Genomic DNA, 21,547 nt, shown 5'->3' on the forward strand with positions numbered 1-21,547 from the left:
ATTTGTGCAAGGTCATAGAATGTAACTTGGAACGAAACTGAAAGAAACAATAAAATAAAAATGAATTACGGTGTTTTAAAAAAATTTTTTGGTACGTTAAATAATATGAAAGAATATATCGCGAGTATTCTTTTTGCGCTTACTTTATAGTTGCATGCAATTTATAAATGTTGCGAAACGTTCCGAAAACAGTTACGTACTCAGTCTTTTTTTTTTATACTAGAGCTGTAACTCTTGGTTCTCAAAATGGGTTCTAAATAAAGAGTCTGGATTGATGTATCTGACCAAACGGCACATGACTGAAGAGTCCCCGCGCGCACTGCGCAGTTTTCCGTTCCTCATCTTGTAAAGTTTACTGTGCGCTCGTTTAAGTTTGCTATATATTGTTTACTATTACGTTAACATAGTGATTTGACTCCATTTTTGTGTTTGTTGTTATATAGTACTAACTCTGTTTCAACATGTTGAAAAGTGGATGTATAATCAACAGCCAGTCACGCGTTTTGGTTGTGAAGTTAAAGGAGTACTTTGAACGAACGAACACTTTACAATACATAATAATATCAATCAAGTACTGATACAAACTTGAATTGATTTATCGTGAGTATCGAGTCCCGAGTCTTATGGTTCATAACTAGTTACGTCGCGATGACAAATGTCAAAACGGGCCTATTACTTTTTTACGACTATAGTAAATAATAATTTAGGCACAAAATAGAGTTGTTCAATATTATTTATATATAGTACGACTGAATTCAGAGCATATTTTGCAATTTTACGAGGAGATAATATGCCATTATATTATTTATTCTGCAAGTAGTAGTATTTCGCTCATCTTGCTGAACTTTAAGTGCTAAATTTTGCTTATTAAATGTTAATGTTTTTGTTTGATAAATTCTCATTAATCTGTGGCCGAAGTAATAGGTAATGGCTATACTATGGATTTCCATCTTCCATTTTTTATATATCCGCTTCCTTATCTTCCCGCATCACGCCGCTAATTAGTCGCACACCTATATCCGCGGCAAACGCACGTCAATCTTCCGCTCATCCATTCAATAAAACCACATGGCCGGCCGGCCAAAGAACCTTATACTGGACGATTAATAGTATTTAAACCTACAACAGTGCTTTAGTGTTTAGTGATAACTTGTGAAACCTTGTTAAGTGACGAGAAATCAAGGGAAAACTGCATTACGAAGAAGAAGTCCACGTGCAAATACTTTTCTGTCCAACCCTAGTTATCCCTTGTTTTATATCCTTTAAAGCCATAGTTTAACATTAAAAAAGGGGAAAAGAATCCAGCAAACCCTAAAATATACAGTCCACTAAATTTACAAAGAAAATTCCATTTCGTGGTGATGATTCCCCGAAAGTAAAAATGGCGTCACCAGTTTTGTTTGCTTATTAAAGTGTTATATTATTATTGAAAATATTATCAACACGTTAAATTATTAACAGTTTAAAAATTTCTTTATTTACCTATTATTTAATGAATTATGTATCACTTATTTTAGCTCATTCCAAACAAAACGGTATTCAAATGAAACCTAAAGAACATGGTTTTGGACTTCTATGTACGAGGAGACTCTTTCTCTTTAATGTTATTTAAATACCCAATATAACGATAACAGAAAAACTATTTTATTCTAAAAACTATCTATTGCACCGCCTTGTGTCTAGCAAAAATATTGTTTTTTGCCTTTCAACGGAAAAACAAGGTAATTGGGAAATAAACAATTATCTCCAAATCGGTAAATAATCTAAGTCTTCCAATTATGCACATCCATGTGAGTAAAAGCACACCGTTAGTTTGCATAGCCTAACTGTATAATAGTCAAACTATGACTTTATAAGTTCTGTGGCGGCACTCTTTGCATCTAAAATTGCATTCGGTCCCGCTTACCGCTAGGGGGGTGATTTTGTTACTAACTAAAAGTGAGCATTGATTGAACCAACGTACTTTTTAAACGGCTTTGGAAAGTTAAGGAGCTTCGCCATTTTTAAAGGCACACCTGCAGAGACAATGCTCTTTTCGTACAAAAAGGTTTGTTATAGAATAGGTCTAATTTAATTTCGTTAATTATATGAAAATTGTGGTAGCGGACTGTATTGTATTATTTAATTTTAATTTTGTATTATTTAAAATTAATTGATTTGGTTGACTTGATTTTAATTTGATTTTAATTATTTTTTAATTTATTTATTTTTGACGTATATCTTTCCAAATTGATGTATTTATTTTAATTGCATTTAATTAAATTTTGTAACCTGTGTAATTGATATACAATGTTATTTCTTTATGGGTAAAGCTTGAAATAAATGATGATTATTATTATTATTTATATCATGATGATATTTTAATGGCAATGTAGTAACAAAAAAACTTATATCAAAAGTTTTTGAATTCGTTGATAACATTATTTATATGTGTTTTATTTCTTGTTGCAGTATTTTACATTGTATACCATCGAAAAAAATACTAATTTCACAACATGAGTTTACGAAAAATTGACGCGGGATTATACGCGGATAAAGAACGGTCAACACTCGATACTAAAAACACACGGTTAAAGTTTGTTAGAAGTATATAAGAGATTTCCATCAAAACGTGTTCCTGCTTAACGAAGCTAATCTAGGTAGACGTTAGCTTTCTTACACTTTACTATGTTTAACCTGATTTCTATCGTTTGACCCAGTATATTTTATCGAAAATGTCTCACTGGCTTACTGATGTTATATTCAATAAAAGTAGACCTAAATGACGGCCGATTGGCGCAGTAGGTTGCCCTATATACTGAGTCCAAGGCCGTGGGTTCGATTTCCACAACTGGAAAATGTTTGTGTGATTAACATAATTTCTGTCTCTCGGGTTTATATATTATATGTATTAATGTAAAAGAATTGATCAGTCATATTTTTGCCAATACATATGAATAGTCGCATAAAAAATAGCGCATAGCTCAGTATGGTTTCGCCAATATTATTTACGATGCATATATACATCTTAACAGGCGTAAAGCTACGAAGTAGTTAGAACAACATGAATCTATGAACACATCACAACGTGGTTGAAATGTTGAACATTGAACAACCCTTATATAAACATATTTATATTATATAGATGTGTTTTTTATTCTGTATAATTTATAGCTTTTCATAATATATTATTTTATAATTTGTATATTTATTTCATATTTATGTATATTTTTTTTTTATTTGTGTAATTCGTATGTAGTTATTTGAATGTAGGTTTATATAATTTTACACCACCTATTTGTTCTCGTTGAACTAAAGCTAAGGTTGCCTGGCAGAGATCGCTTTTAAGCGATAAGGCTGCCTTTTGTATTTTACTGCAATCCTTGTGTTTCTCTCTATTCGTCATTTATATTTCTAACTGTGTAGTGGTGTACACATAAAGAGTTTAAATAAACCCTTCAATAGTTATAACATAAAAAGGGGTACAACTCACCCAAGCCATACAACGTTTAAGAATAATACTCCACTTTTCTTCACTACGTTTAACTAAAAAAAATCAGCTTTTCTTTTTAGAATGTTCCTAAGGCTCGTACGAAGCTTCTTTAGCGTGAACTTTCCATTCAAACTTCATCTTTATTCGTTTAACATTAATGTTCAAATTAGCTCACGTGTTTTCTCATGTAGTAAAGCGTGCCATATTGCATTCTAGCAACGTTATTAAACACGTGATTGTGCATGTTACTCGAAGTAGGTTAACTGTTAAGTACAGGTTTCGTAGAGAAAAATGTTTTGCGATATGGCCTTTATACGGACGTAGTTTGTGAAGAAGGTGTTCTAGTAGGACTTTTTCTCTTAGAATGATGATAATGAAGATTTAAAATGCTTTATCTGTTTAATATTGAAGATAAATATAAATAAAAAATATTCACAGTTAAAAAAAACTTAAAAACACACTTGGTATAAAAAACCAAACTAATTTGTACCTTTTAGTTTACTTATATAAGCGTGATTTTTTTAGTTTTTCTTAAACTAATATTTTTATTATAGCAAAATTAATCAGTTCACCATCAAATTTGTTAATATCAGGGAAATCGATTAAAGATAATGACTGGAAATTAAAATTAACATCATTTCCACCTTATCGACTACAGATGAAAATTATATTAAGTAACAAAAATTTTATTGTTCAAATTTAAAAATGGAATAGTCTTATCAAATTAGTTTATTGTCATCGATTCTTAATATATCTACGAAGTTTGAACGAAATCAGATTGTTTCAAGAGGGTCAAAATCCAGTCCAAAGGAGTCTGTTTCAAGCATACATACAGGTTAAACTAATATAAAGCGTGTAATACTGACAGAATACCAGCGTTGTGGGTACATTAATATTCGGAACATTAAGCTGAGTCAGAACCTTTTTATTGGCACATAACATCATAGACTTAAGCTATTAATAATTAAGTACAAAATTTTAAGTTACTCCGTATGTAAGTTTGTTTGTGTTGTTCTGGTAAATAAACAAATTCTATTCTATTCTATTCTATTCTAAAAAGGAGATCCTTGTTGTGCAAATTTGTCCCTATGTTACAACTTTTGACTGAACTTTGACCTCCCTGGTTCGATCACCTGCAAGTTGGGAATTTTAATATTTCTGAAATTTCTCTGGTCCGTGCTAGTGGTTTTCGGCCGCAGCTTTTTACCACCATACCAACAAAGGCGTAACGGCCAAACAATTAATGTTACGGTACAATGTCCCGGTGTTTAATGGGGAAAATAAAGTTATTATAAAATAAAATAAATAAATATAAAATAAACATACTACGACAATACACACATCGCCACCTAGCCCCAAAGTAAGCGTAGCTTGTGTTATGGGTACTAAGATGACTGATGAATATTTTTATGAATTATAATTATACTTAGAAAATACGTATAAACACCCAGACACTGAAAAACACTTATGCTCATCACACAAACATTTTCCAGTTGTGGGAATCGAACCTACGGCCTTGGACTCAGAAAGCAGAAACTATTACAACTATTTTTATACGTATAATTACTACTACTTTAATTTATACTGCATATAATTGGACTTATATTGAAAATTCCGTTCCATCCATATGGGTTATATAAAACTCGTAGGTTCATTTGCTTGGTTTATAAAAAGCAACCTATATTGATTGTAAGCGGTGCGACGACGTTATAAATTTAATCAATTTCAGTTGTATATGCAGCAAGAAATAATCGAATAGGTACCTACTTATTTTGTAATCACGTGTGTAGTAAACAGCGATTGTTTTGAATATTGCTTATAGTTACTTGAACTTACTGTATAAAAAGACAAAAATAATTACAGCCTTATATTACAATTTATAGCCCCCTTCCCGAGAGCACGTTACGTTTCGTTCCTGGTTAATATCAATAACTTGCAATTACAGTCGTTAAAACCCACCAATCAGACAATCTGCAAATAGGGAGAAATAGCCAATGATCGCATGGTAAGTAACGAATTTCACAAACAGTGTCCCAACGTAATAACCACGAAAGTCTGGCAAGTGTGTTACGTCAAAGAAGTAGGTAAAAAAAAACCCTAGCATTGGTTATTTCAAATCTGTGTGGACTGATAAACGTCGTTTGACATCTCCATAACACATTCAAAAGGTACTAGGGGCACTGCATAACCTTAATATTCACAAAGTATCTCGAGTGTGCCTGTAATGATAGTTTAAAACACTCCCCGACGCTCCGAAGGCCGTAAATATGCAAGTCACGCCGCAACTATAACCACCTTGTTACAGACTTGTGTTAATATTGTACAGTCGGCCACGAAAATCGGCGTTAAAACCATCCATCATCATCAAAATTAGGTATATATATTGCACTCAAATTTAAATTCAAAATTTAATTATTTCTAGTAGGTTGCATTATTTGTATAGATACAATAACTCGTTTGAGTGGTAGATTTTACCAAGAATAAGCCAGCTTATAACAATATGGCTTTTCCAACAGCAACATTCAACAGTTAAAGAATCAATATTATATTTTGTGAGTGATTAAATCTAAGTGGACTGCTTCGAAGTAAAATTATCATTAAGAAACCACCTTTATATAATAAATTAATAACACAAACAGTTTCATACAAAACTTACCAAAGAGGTGGTTAGTATAAATCTGTTATCTGTATTAATGAACCGCGTACTGTTATCTGTATAATGTGCAGTGCAGATTGTAGGGCTTTAAATCCTTAAAGCCTTAGCTAGTTTTCAGCCATAGTGAGTTTTTTTTTCTAGAACACTCAAAACAGCTTCGGCCAAACTCGGGAATTGCACTTATGACCTCATGAACTTTCATCGAAAATCATCATTTCATCGATCGTCGGTTTAATTGTATCTAATAGGCTCGAATGATAAACAACACCATCGAAATGTTTTGTGCTAAAAGGTGTTCAAGTATCACATAAACTAACTACTAAAAATATCAATCCGCCATACGGGGGCTGCTTTGTAGTTCTAAACTCCTATTTCCTTCTCCATCCAATACCTCCATTACCACCATTCTCGCCTCCATTCTCCAATTCCGCCCTTAATTGGATGCCAAACCGTTCACTCACATATGTAAAAATTGATATATTTATTTGCCGCTGACTGTACCTATCCGTTGAATACCGCTTTATATTCACAGGTAATATCCTAAAACCGAGTAATAACATGAAGAGGTTCCATCGGAGGCATATTGCAGAAATGTTGTTTATAGGGGTCTGTAATTAACGAAGCCATAACGAATACATTATTTTAATATAGTACCAGTTAATTGCTACTACGTCTACCTACGAATTTTAATTTAAGCGCTGACTGCCCAGTCGTTAGGACTTCGACTTCGCTTTCGGAGGGGCGAGTTCGAATCCCAGCACGCACCTCTAACTTCTAATTTATGTGTGTTTTAAGCAATATAAATATAACTTGCTTCAAAGGTGCAGGAAAAACATCGTGAGGAAACCTGCATGCCCGAGAGATCTCCATAATGTTCTCAAAGGTGTGTGGAGTCCATCAATCCGTACTGGGCCAGCGTGGTGGACTGCAGCTTTAACCCGGTGTGAGAAGGTCTGTGGGCTGGTAATGGGTTGATATGATGATGATGATGATATCTACCTAGGACATTTTCCTGCGGTAGCATAATATATATTTTAAAATATCCCGATTAAAAAAAATGTTGACTTTTCCGGAATATTTAATTTTAAACTCCAGAATGCGAGCTATCCAAATATCATCAAAATCGACTGACCCTAACATAGGTTACAAAGACACAAACAGACTTTTATAATATTAGTCGGGATTTTTGTACCAGACCTTGGAAAACAAATAACAGTATAAAGGAATAGGTACGCAAAGGAAAACTTTCCTTTGTAAGAGATCTCTTCCAGCTTTCTAAGATGATTTAATATCTACGTACCCCCTCGAGTTCAAAAGGAAAATTCGACTACCTTTTGCGACCGGTCTCTAACAGATTAACCCCAAGGAGGTACCCCTCTGACTTGAAAAGTGCAGTTGCCTTATCCGCTCTAATGTCAAAGCTTTCTTGATTAGAAAAAAACCATGAAACTGGAAATCGCTTGATGCGAAAAAAGCTGTGTTCCTTTTTCCATCTACCCCAGTGCTATCGCAAACGGATCGAACATGCGACCTAAATATCGACTCACCTCGCGTCATTACCACGTACCATGTCATTGCCCTGTTGGGCTACTGATAGCAAAGAATTCAGACCATACAGAATCCTCAGTCAGCCATTATTGTATGCGGTGCATTGTGTCCAAAAACAGTGAAACGTCTCGCTTACGTTTCACTTCACACTCGCGGAATGTTGCTATTTCACAAGCTTTTTCTCATTTTCCCATTTTATTTTACGTTTAGAACATTAGAGGTAAATTAATAAATTTCAACTTCAAAATGGTATGAAGTGATCGGTGGCGTGTATAGAGGGTATGCACAGGGTATACAGATGATACAAAATAAAGATAATCTCCAGTAGAAGTATTCATAACTCATGAATATTTAAGGGTAGACTTTTCATAACTCTTACAAATGTATATCATTAAGTTTTTAACTCTTTGTTTAACTCGTACTCGTATGTAATATATTTATATATATATATATATATATATATATTATAGTTATATTTATATATATTTTATTTGTATTTATATATTTGTATAATTTTTAATTCTTATTTATTGCACCACCTACCTCTTTTCTATGTTTTTTCCTTTTACGCCATTGGTTGCCTGGAAGAAATCGCTATGTAGCGATAAGGCCACCAAATTGTACTCTCTTGTTATGTATTTATATCTTTGTAACTACTTTTTTTTCTTTGGTGTACAATAAAAGTGTATTCATTCATTCATTCATTCATTCGTACTGGAGATTTTCTTCATTTTGTATCATCTCCATACCCTCTATGCACGCCACTGGAAGTGATTAACCGTTTGTTCGAGAATCAACTCTAAAGTGGAGTGGTATTTGATGCTTCAATATAAGTCGAGTGTACAGTTTCTGTACGTTCCTAATTCTATGACTAATAGTTTTCAAAATATTTACTCTAGTAGTCTAGTTTAAGCAAGAGTAACACGCAACATGTGTAACACGTGACCCGTGCAACACGCGTCATTTACGTGTTGTTTTCCTTCAACGCTACAACCACTCATATTAATAAGGGGGTTAGTACTCACTGACCAGTTGACTGATGATGATAACGAACCCCCTTATTAATAAACCTCACCAGTAGGAACATACATGCAGCTCATCCAAATGTGCAACACGACATTTGGATACTAGATTGTCAAGAAACAAATTACCGTTGAATGATCCTCACAAATAGTCGAAACGCTAGCATTACTTTCGGTGTTGTGCCCCATTAAAAAAAACCCTTATGAAATTCAAATTAAAATTTCTTGGTACATATCCCTTGTAGGCTAGAAGACTATATTTGATCAAGGGTCCCATTGAACAAGACGCGGAAATGCCATTTTTGTAACGTTTCGCGAATCTCAATACCAGGGGTGTAGAAATTGGAAGAGATTACGTATAGCCAAGAATGGCGCATTCATAAGCTTTAAATATAAAACCCAATTAATGTAGCCCTTAAAAGTCACCTGTGGGGTGGTTCAGCCAGTACCAGCTCGAAACATTAGATTCGTTTGATCGTCGCGCCAGGAGAATTATAGGTTATAAATCGAAAAACGCGAAGGCGAAAAATCATAGTTTACAGTACCAACGTAATGTTTTTTTTTTTTATTCAACTACAAGTTAGCTCTTGACTGCAATCTCACCTGGTGGTAAGTGATGATGCATTCTAAGATGGTAGCGGGCTAACTTATTAGGGAGTTTAGTAGTCCTACCCCTAATCGGTTTCTACGCGACATCGCACCGGAACACTAAATCACTTAACGGCACGACTTTATCGGTAGGTAACTAGCCACGGCCAAAGCCTCCCACCAGACCAGACCAGAGGAAATTCAGAAATTATAAATTCCCAATTTTCTACTGGCCAGAAATCGCACCCGGGACATTCTAATTAAATACACAGCGCTCACCATTGTGCCAGGGAGGTCGTCAAAATGTTGCCTGTTTATCGGTCTTTTACCGGACATACTTAATTGAGTGTACATACTACCGGACATACTTCAGGAACTTAACAATCTAGTCCCTGATCCACCACAGAACAACAAGACGCCGTGAGCGGTGGCATCCTTATGTAGTTGATATTCAATTAACACACACGAAACGTTTTTTATCAGAGTTTCTGATACATTCGCTAGGATGTGGAACGCCCTCCCGGCTACTGTGTTAAATGATAATTATAGAATAAATGGTTCCGTCAAAGCCTAATGACTGGGACATAGACCCCATTATCGCGGGGAATTATATCACGTTTAAGTAACTCAATTTTTTTAAATATAAGTTGCTTTAGCGGTGTAGCATGATATCGTGAGGAATCCTGCATACGTGTTCTCCATGATGTTGTCAATGACGTAGGAAGTCTCATTGATAACAGTGTCAGATTTGCGCAAAGTTGCTATAGCGATATTCAGAAAATCATGATTAATAAAAATAGATTAGAATAACCTCGATTATATTCAACTTTCAATGCTATAAGTTAATGAAATAATATTAATATTTTCCAACTTGGTATATTCTGGATGAATAAAAGAGAAAAACGTTGACGTACGAAAGAATTTTAAAGTAAGTAAAACTTTCGTGAACCAATTTTCTAATTACTATATTTTGTGTCAATAAAAACCAAGACAAAAGAAGGACAATATAAAAATCATGACAGAGAAACTTCGTTCCTTTGCCGGTATAATTTCGTTTCGAACAAACTTTCATATTGAATTTCCGAGCTCCGCGCCGCGTCGCGCCGCCGCTATTGTGTTGGCAACATTGATTTGTTGTCTTTAATTTAATTATTATTTTAGCTTAATAAATCTGTAAAGTTCAAGAGGAAGATTAGACGTATTTGGTTTGTACAATTTACTGAACATATTATATAAGTTACTAGATTAAATTGGTTTACAATGAAAAATACATTTATATCGAAACATTCTTAATTCAAATAGGCACTTTTGATGCGAACATGTAAAAATATTTACTTTAAGTTGTATAAAATTACCAACAACCTTCGTGAATTAATATTATAGTAAAATTATTTTTTACATTCTCTAAATCGTTAGGTTTTGGTTGAATGGCAGATATTGCTGTATATTACATTTGTAACAGTACATATACAACTTATTTTTAAGAATACCGTTTGAATAGTGACTTATATTGTATAGTTTCATTCTATTACCCTAAAGATCTCCATGATATGATAATTATGAATGAGAAAAAACGGTAGATACAATCCTCCAAATAAATGAAATAGATTTATCTTCAAATATTCAGGAAATTAAAATAAATATTCACGTTTACTACTTAGTCCGTTTAAAAAATGTAGACCATATTCTAAAAAAGAGAGCTTCTATATAAAAAGTAAACTGAAGCCAAAACAAATCTCTATCCCGGATAAAAGAACATTTTAAATCCCAACAAATCCCCTGCCATCGCTGCATATGAGGTCGAATATAAAGGAAAATTTAGGAGAAGCTCTAAAAGAAAGAAAGAACAAACTTTTAAGTATCTGCGAAGTGAATTCCAGCCACTAAGCCATGGCTAAAGTGAAATATAAAATTTTCATTGCTTCTTAAATATGAAAGTTATTAATAAATATATAACGATTAACATCAAGTGTGTTCACGCTCGTACGCTTTCATCTTAATCTTGTGTATTATGTTTGACACTTGTGCCTTTTGTGTGGGTAATGTTATGACAGCTTAGACGTTATTTGAAAATAAAACTCCACGTAAATTGAAAACTCGAAGTATGAAGGCTAAAGAAAGATTTCCGTTAAAAAAAGTGATAATGCAACAGTTTTGCAATAGAATTGTAATCAATCTAGACTGGTTAAGTGTGCCCGCCAACCTGAATTGAATCATTCTTGAACGTAGGGAGTGATTTTTTAAGCCCATCTAAGCATTAGCATTTTCTTATACTTCGCAGGGATGTTTACGCAATAGAAAATTAATATCAGCAAAACAATTTCAAGACTTACCTGGCCAAGTTCACGGTTCTTCTAATTTCAACCCTTCATTGGTTAAGTTTCAAAATTAACGATCATGGAAAATAATAAAACAGTGGAAAAAGAGACAATAGGCCTATTCCTATGTAAATAAAGATAATATAGATATGAATTTAATTTTGAATTACGCAAATTGGGAGAAAACGTTGTTGTACTGACACCAAAAAAAATATATACTTTGAATTTAGAACTTTACTAATAAGTCGCTTAAGTTATAAAGCTATGACTCTTTTGTGTAACTTTACTACAAAATTTAAGTTACACGCAAACGTCTCAATTCAGTCTGGCAACAATAACTTATAACTCTTACGTACCGACTGTAGTTTTTAATTAAAATCCAGCAATACAGTATTTTTCGTAAAGCAAAAAATAAAGAGTCTACATTCAAAGAAACATCACCCCGAACAGTGGGAACGTAAACAAAAGGATGAATAATGAAGAGATTACCTTGGCTCCATTTTTCCCATTCACCCGATGCCTAGTAACGCATACTGTGGAAAAAATGCGGTCACGACCTTTTTATAGACGGGGGCATGTCCAACATTGAATCGTATCAATTAAAAAAATATGGCAGCAACCAGTAGTGAAATGCAAGGAAGGCTCTACATAAATGCAAATATAATAACCCCGAAACCAATATTCATCGTAGAATATCCGCATTTATGTGAATATGAATGATATTAAGTATCATTCAAACATTAAAAGTTCCTCATATAACCGAGAGTTTGGACAGAGGCCCAGTGTTTGAAATATACAGAATACAGATACAGTTTTGGAATTCCTTCGCTTTTTTAAGTTCAGTGATTCCTTAATAACAGCTTTGCTGGAGTCGCTGAAAGCCCTCCTCAGTGCGAGGGCTTGTTCTTGCAAGGACGTGCTGGGTGAGGGCAGCGAGGCCGGGGAGCGGTTCAAGTAGTAGTCGTAGGCGCCCATCTTGCGGCGTTGCCACGGGTCATTATCCATATCATGAGCGGCGGCGCCACCGGTTTTGGCCGGATGTGGATCTACAGCAACAGCGACAACAGGGCACACATCCAGAGCATCCACTGCTGCATCAACTTCTCACTTTCCAAGTCATCGATTGTGGGTATTGAATAAACAGCAATAAGAAAGATGGTAGCCTAGCCCTAGGTTAGGACTTTAGCCTCACTTTTGGAGTGGCCGAGTTGGATCTAGAAGCAGTGATAGCGTATTGGGCTGGAGCTCGACTTCCCTTTTGGGGGGCCGAGTTTGAATCACAGCACGCATCTATACCTATTTAAGTTGTGTTTTTAGTAATTAAAATATCACATGCTTCAATGGTGAAGGAGTTTTACAAAATTTTTACATAATGCCAGCGTGGTGGACTACGGCCTTGACCCCTTCTCTTCTTGACTTGTGCGAGGAGTCAAGTGCTCCTCACACAATGAAAGTGTAGTTGGTCGGTAATGGGTTGATGGGATGTTGATGATGAGTTTGATCTCTGACACGCACCTCTAACTTTTCAGAGCTATGAGCAATTGTTATTAAAGGTTAGGAAAAACATTGTGAGAAAACCTGTCCGCCTGGGAGTTCTACGTAATATCTCAAATTTAGTTAGTTTGGTTTTTTGACGGGTGAGTGGCGCATTGGGCAGCGACCATGCTTTCTGAGTCCAAGGTCGTGGGGTCGATTCCCACAACTGGAAAATGTTTGTGTGAGGAACATGAATATATTTCAGTGTTTGGGTGTTTATCTGTATATTATAAGTATTTATGTGTTCATAAAAAATTATTCACCAGCTTAGTACCCATAAAACAAGCTACGCTTACTTTGGGGCTAGATGGCGATGTGTTTATTGTCGTAGTATATTTATTTATTTATTTATTCCACTACAGGTTTAGCCCTTGACTGCAATCTCACCTAGTGGTAAGTAAGATGCAGTCTAAGATAGTTGCGGGCTAACCTGTTAGAGGAAGTATGGTAGTCATACCCCCTAATCGGTTTCACACCGGAACACTAAATCGCTTAGTGGCACGTCTTTGTTCGTAGGATGGTAAACCTCAATCCAGTGCCCTGTAGTCGGCCGGTAATGAGTTGATATGAATTTTAAATAATATTTATCTGTTGTGTTTTGACGGCTGATTGGCGCAGTTTGGAGCGACCCTGCTTTCTGAGCCAAAGGCCGTGGGTTCGATTCCCACTAATGGAAAATGTCTGGGTGTTTATATGTATATTCTAAGTATTTATGTATGTTATTCATAAAAACATTTCATCAGTCATCTTAGTACCCATAACACAAGCTACGCTTACTTTGGGGCTAGATGGCGATGTATTGTCGTAGTATTTTTATTATTATGGGCAAGGAAGTAAAAGAAGATCAAGAAAGACGAATTGTGTGGAAGAATAACATATTTTGTACCGACCTAACATACGAAGGGATGGGCTTGAAGAAGAGAAGTAGTGAGTTTATATGAAAAACTGAAGAATATAAAAAATTACTTGAAGGTGGCTTCTGCCTTTTATATAGTACAATAATTTTGTAATGCAATCTTAGAATGCCTGTGAAAGTTATCTTAAACTCAACCAGATATTTTTCTGTGCAAGTTTTCCAAAATAAAAATCCAGTTAAATATTTCTTCATTCAAATAGATAACACTTTTGCTACGTACATTTAAAAAAAGTCACATGATAAGACTTTGTATAAATGAATGATGCAATGTTTTTAAATACAGAAGCCGTTATAGGTAGTTCTTTTAGTTTGTTATATCAGCCGTACTTATAGGGTAAAAAATATGAAAAAATGCGGTCTCAACCTTTTGTACAGAAGCAGGATTGCCTCTACAACATAGAATGGGATCAATTAAAAGAACTGCTTTTTACATCAATACTGCTTTTTCTGCTGGACTTTTTTTACATCGTAAGTGCATTGAAATTGTTTTCCATTAATTGGTTCGGAGGAAAAGTACTACTTTTATAAGTCAAAAAAATATATATTTTATAAGTATTACGCATGCTTACGCAAATTTTTTAGTTGGCACGAAGATATTAACCTGCTAGCTTTGCGCACGACTTCGCCTCTAACTCTTTTTTAAGCACATCGTAAGGAAACGTACATGCCTGAGAGATCTCCATAATGTTTTAAAAAGCGTGTGCACTCCACCAATCCGCCCTGGGCCAGCGTGGTGGACTTTACGGCTTTAACCCCTTCTCATTGTGCGAAGAGACCCATGCCATGTAGTTGGCCGGGAATGGGTTGATATGATGAGGCTTCAATTCCCTGCAAAGTGATGCCGGATAGGCAATGATTTTCCGCTTACTATCAGTGATACAATCAAAGATTGTTTTAAAAAAGATACTACGCCGATAGCGTATAGCCATGGCGGAAAACTTTTTTTTTATTCGATGCTTTATCACCTGATAATAAGTGATGATGCAGCCTAAGATTGAAGCACGCTCACTGATAAATCCGAATGGATTTGTACGTTGTATTGTACTGTATTGCTTAGCTAATCACTTAGCGTTACCTACGTTTTTGCTGGCAGTGTGGTAAGTGCCTCCTAGCATACAAAATGAAAATAAAAGCTAATAAAAAGGTTCCATCAATATCTATTCATGTTCACATAAATACGGATATTGTTCGATGTTTCCGAGATATATTTGTTTTCATGAAGCAATATACGAATGTTTGTAACGTGTTATTTATGAAGTAATATTTCTGGTATCGGATAATATTAGAAAAAGCTAGCTTTCGTTTGAAATTTATTTCGATTCATAAAAATCTGTATCTAGCAATGCTAATTGGACGCGGTTTAATGAAATAAATCCAACTAATTTTTAGGGCCTGAATCTTTTTCACACTCTTAAATTAGAAAATTGTTGGCAATTTAAGTGTGACAAACACAGCACAGCAAGTTATGCTACATTTATTTGTAAGGCTCTGAAGGTCTCAAAAAGTCAAAACTACCTCTATGCTCCTTTTTGTAACGAATTTCGTTACGAATAATAAAATCATAAATCCTTTATTTTAGGTAGTCCTAATATAAGCACTTTTAAAACGTCAAGTACCTCTGTTTGTAGTGATTCGAGGCAAGCAGATTCTACTGAGAAGAATCAGGGGGGAGGGGGGGGGGGGATAAACTCAAAAGTTGCTGAGTTATAATAAGTTTTATGAATTAGTAACAATAAGTCTCGTTGATATTAAGAAAACATGAAGAAACAAATTGCACTTGTAATGTTTTAATAACTTTCCAATTTTTGCTGAGCACACTCTGGTATTGAAGTGAAAAGAAAATTTACGTAGAAAGAACGTTGGGTTACTACTAGTTTTCACTAATTACATTTTTCATATAATCGAGCAGAGTTTCCCCTATAATTACTTATTATAGAATGAATCCTTGAAAAGGTAATGCTTCTTTTTTTATACGGTTCAGGTACTGTTTACAATGTTGACAACAAAACGAACTAATAATAATATTTTACGATATTAGTTTCCGGTAAGTTATTTCACAATATATATAGTTATTATTCTATTTAGAAAAACATAAAATAAGTAATTCTGAATTTTAAAAAGGAAATAGAACTATTAAAGCAAGTCTATATTAATGAATCATGCAGTGACATCACAACATGTTTATGGCGTAGCGTAGGTATCAGCCAGGTGGCCAACCGCTAACAGTTGTTTGAACATAACACCGTACATCTTGTTCGTGTAGATACATTACGGCTACCTACAAAATAATGCCTGCTATTGACTTCGATAGTGCCTAGTTATCAGCCAACTGACATGAAATGATGATAACTATTTTTTATTCCACTACTAGTTAGCTGTAATCTCGGACTGTGATCTCATCAGATTTTAAGTGATGACGTAATCTAGCCTGTTAGGCTAGTCTAGATTAGATACTTATATTATACGCATAACCCTTATCAATCCCTTTATTTTTTGATATAAACATTATATGCATGAAATGTTTTTTATCAGTGTCGTATTTTAATTTTTACTATTTTTTTATTTTATGCTTGTATTTAATCATATTATTTTATTCGTTTAATTTACTTTTTAATGTATGTATGTGTGTATGTGTATGTATTTAAATTTATTTTTTAATGTCAGCCTTTTATGGTAACATAAAATAGAAATACTACATCTTTAAAATTGTTTTGATGGCCTGAATTAAATTGTATTCATTGCCTACGCTGGATATACTTTTATCTTGTTTTGATAGTTATAAGCTAATTTACACTGTTTATTGCATGCGGTGTTTACATCTTGACTTCATACTGTAAAAGCCAGTTCAAATTTTGAAATTTAAAGCTGTTGGAGAACCAAATTAAAAAAAAAAAACAGTTTCTTAGCGTTCCGGTACGACATTGAAACGCTTAAATTGCTTGAAGAAATAGTTTTGTCGCGAGGTAATTTAACTATCTCCGGCCCGGCCTGGCTGGAGAATAAACCTGAGAACCCCCGCTTATAAGCCTACTGCACTTAGGCCACGGGGTTGCCCAAAAAAAGGAATACTCTTCTAAGTTTGTTGCACGCTTCTTCTTGATCAAGTTGCTATTTGAATTAATTGGTTCCTAGTACTTTAAAACTTCCCCTCGTGTTACATTCTTTATCTTATCTAATGTTGTCACACCAGACATATATCTCAACATTCGCATGGTGGCCGAGTTCTGTTAACCGTTCCACTGCATGCAAAATAGAATAAAGCTATTTTAGGAGTGCTAAATCCTACATTAGTTTTATCAATTTAAAATGTAAATTCACGTTCGAGTGGGCGAGAACCGACAAATCCTTTAAGACGGGAAGGAGCGCAAAATGGCTAACAAGATGGCCAAATTTGCTTTTCAAAGTGAGCAGATTAAAGAGACTTTTAGTTAAACTCTTAAAACTCTTTTTGATGATCTGTTTGGCGCCGAAATTGTGGATATTATAACCTGTAGGATTCCTGACAGGAGGAAATTTTAGTAATATTCAAGGTCTTATAAGGCTATACCGACTTCAAAAAACGGAGGAGGTTCTCAATTCGACTTTTTGTTTTTTTTTGTTACGAGATTACTCTGGCAATTATAAACCAATATTTATGATCTTTTTTTTGACTAGTTATACCGCAGAGGTGCTTACAATTTAGTGAAGATTCAACGAATAACTGATTCTTTCATTGTTAACATAGGCACTAGCAAACAGTAGGTATTTTAACAAAATTGGTATAACCGATAATGAAGACTACGAACGGATGACAACTGCAACAACACAATAATAAGGATTTCAGGACTTGCAATTCGATTACCTTAATATGGTTGCTAAGTAATTTAAACTTATGGTTGTATTGGACGGAAGCAGGCATTACTTTACGGAATTCCATGATATACTCGTATTATGAAAATTAAGTTTAATTTGCTATACTCCGGGAAAAGCAGGAGAATCTCAGGAGATGTTTACTTTACAATGAATAGTTGTTAAGAATTATTCTTTGTAAAGTCAACATATCATATCATAAATAAAAATAAAATAAAATAAATATCCGCGCGCAACAACTAAACGTGCGTAGAGGGTACATTGCCGAAGATCTCTGTTCGGTGTGGAGTATAAAAATTGAAAAAATTCTAAATTACTTCGCACAGATTTTCCTGCTTTTTGCAGGATTTAGCAAATTAAGCTTTATTTTCCCAAAAAGCTTGTAGTTGGTTAATGTTACATTCAATTACAAGAACTAATCTAATTATGAATGTACTTGTAATAATCGAACAAAAGCCAACACATAATTCTTCCACTTTCCTATACTTATTTATCTTAACAAAGGAGCTAATAGTTTAGTACTAGGAGAGCTCCTCAATAATTAAAACGATCCATATATACTTAGTACCTATACCGCTTTCCATAGAAGTAAGATATCTAGTAATATTAACATTACAAACAAACAGACGCGCTTACATATTTTTATACTAGTTTTGATGACCAGATAAGTTGTTTATGCTGAAGACCCTTGATGTTCAAGGGTCTTCAGCATAAACAATTTGGGAATTCATAAAGGCCGACTGGCGTAGTATAAGTATTATGTATATTATTCAGAAAAATATTTATCAGTCATCTTAGTACCCCAAGCTACGCTTAGTTTGAATGGCAATGAATGTATTGTCGTAGTATAAAATCAAAATCAACGACGATGATTGGTACGATGGTACGATGACGCGAAGAAACGGTTTATGGGTATTAATTAAATTTAAATAAAGTTCTCCTAACTTCCTACAATAGAAGTTTGTCCAGCAGTGGACGACCAATTGTTGACATGACGATGACGTTTCCTAACAGGTGATCCCGCTACCTACTTATCTTAAACTACATTATCTTAAAACCTAGTAAGATTGAAGTCAAAGGTTAACTCGTAGTCGAATAAAAAATAAAAATGCAATGAGTATATTTCTTAATCGTTACCTTGACACAGTGGAAAGATCGTAGGCTAGGCCGGACCACAATGATAATTAAAAAAAACAGATCATTTTAAATATTCATTGTTGATATATATAATAAATTCTCTTTAGAAAAATACATTCATACTTATGCCTTAATAATCGTTGGAAGGGACAACTAACGGCACCTATTTTAAATACTGCTTAATTTTTATTTTCTGAATTCCATATTTAATATGTGAATATTTAAAGAATACGATTAATTAAAAGTAAGAAATGCATATTACTTAAACCTCGCGTAGACCGGGTGCGTCGTTTAGTAATAAAGTGTTACGTCGTAGCAAAGTCGTATTTTATACGCAATTTATGTAGAGCCCTCTACGCTCATACATTCGTTAAAAAAAAATCACAGAAAAACCGATTTAAATCTTTATGTTATTTGTAAATTTTAAGAATACGATTAGTTAAAAGTAAGAAATGCAAATTACTTAAACCTCGCGTAGACCGGATATGTCGTTTAATTTTAAGGAGTTACGTCGTAGGAAAGTCGTATCTTCTACGCAATGCATGTAGACCCCTCTACGCTCAAACGTTCTTCAAAGATATTTCGCAGAAAAACCGATTTAAATTCTTATTATTTCATAGTTTCATTTCGTCATTAAAACCTACCTAAAATTATTTAGTTAATCCCATACATTAAATTGACATATCTTACTTTAACGATTTTATTAAGCTAATGGGGTGTACATATTATGTATAAAACCAAAGCCATCTTCTATAATGCTTAAATCATCAGTCCAAAGCCGTTGCCATTTAGTTTGCAGCACAAGTAGGTAAAAATAATATAAAAGCCTCATGAATTTCAATTTGGCTTTGTTATCACAAGATAATCTTGTTGAATTTAATATTCTAGCTATGTTAACCCTTTTAATTAAATTTGCAAACCCTAAGCTCGCTTGGCCATAAATAATTCCAAAAAGCGAAGCAATGTGAAAATGTGTATTATTATAAATTGTTATAATAATACACATTTTTCTAAAATAAATCCTCATATAGTTTTCGAATTTCCTATAAAATTAATTTCATGTGTATGCAAAGCTTAAAAAAGTAACTAAACCATCAAACTTTATAATAGAAAAGTACCTAAAAGTAATAAAACAAAGTTTATAAATAATATTTGAAAGTTAATACATACCTTTTTCTTTAATCAGTAAACCACCACCATCAAAACATTATACTAAGGAAGGAACACTAAGGTTATACTTTTACGTTACAAAAAGTCCTTCAAACCCGTTATATAGAACAAAGATTTACGAAATCCTAACTCACAAATAAAACAACAAATCATTCCAAAAGAAATACGAAACAAAAAAGATATTAGCATGAAATTCTCACGTTTTGTATTCCGAGTCGAGTTCACCAAGTCAGTACATAAATCACGATTATCACGACACGCTCACGCACTCGCGAAAACCGAACACACTGAGCAACTTCACAGCGGGAGACTCGTCCGCTCGCCACGACGGTCGGGCGACGAATGACAGGTAAGGAAGTTCCCCCCACACGAGTGGTAAATGGCAACACTTGTATTATCACTTTTTTCTCCAACTTCTGACAACTGTCGTTGTGCTTATGGGCTTTGTAATTTGTTCAAGGATCGTGTGATGAATTTATGTTGCAAATTACACTAACGGCGCTTAGCCTTGAGTGTAGGTACATTCATCTAACGCATTATGTACGCATTGTAAGCTTGGATTTGAGGAAAAGAGTTTAGGTTAAGTTATGTTACTGACTATAAAGCCATAAGCATGTAAGTTAAGAGTCATTCAACGGTTAATCGAGATAGTTTTGTACGTAGAGACTGCAGAAGAATGAGACAGGCATGGATCAAAGAGGTGCACAACTAAGGTCTCTCTCTCTCTCTATACGTAGTGTTTCTCATTGCTGAGGGTCCTTTTCACTTACAACCTTTCGGACGATGTCGCGCCATTTGACTTGGCTTTTAGCAATATGTAAATCTACTTGCACCTCATAAGGCTACCTTCTCGAGGTCTCTTTCCTTCCACTTTGCCAGAGACAACTATCTTTTCAAGATTGTCTCCATCGGTTCTGGCAATGTGACTGAAGAACTCGAGAATCCTTTGAAAAGAGGTGGTTGATAAGCTACGGCTCTCCTACCGTCGATGCCAAAATAAGTATATGCCTTTCACATCAGTTTTATAGCGACTGTAGTGTCATCTAGTAGAAAACGTTGCAGTTTCGATGAATTTGAGAAAGCGCTCAGGCTGCGATTGCCAGAGAGTCACAGGTTCAAATCCTGCCGGTTCCGAAAATTTCTATATGCATTTTAAATTTATAAAATTTAAAAAAAGAACACTGGAAACATGTCATAGGAAACCATGAAGACCATGCAAGATAGTTGTAATGTCCAACGCTGGTTTTATAATTTTTTAACTTAAAGACAAATACTATAGCATAGGAAACATATAGAAAAAAAATAAAAAAATATATACTACGACGATACACACAT

General features: G+C 34.4%; 1 protein-coding gene across 1 annotated transcript in view; it reads right to left on the reverse strand.

Annotated features, from left to right (window-relative positions):
• The window catches only part of LOC120626385 (acid sphingomyelinase-like phosphodiesterase 3a), a 101,720-nt gene extending 81,269 nt beyond the window's left edge, over positions 1-20,451 (reverse strand). The window contains exon 1 of the mRNA XM_039893895.1: positions 20,413-20,451. The gene's annotated coding sequence lies outside the window, so the exon portion shown is untranslated. The remainder of the gene's footprint in view (positions 1-20,412) is intronic.
• Between the last annotated feature and the right edge of the window lie 1,096 nt (positions 20,452-21,547).

This window comes from Pararge aegeria, chromosome 9 (genome assembly GCF_905163445.1).
Source record: "Pararge aegeria chromosome 9, ilParAegt1.1, whole genome shotgun sequence".
Taxonomy (NCBI): domain Eukaryota; kingdom Metazoa; phylum Arthropoda; class Insecta; order Lepidoptera; family Nymphalidae; genus Pararge; species Pararge aegeria.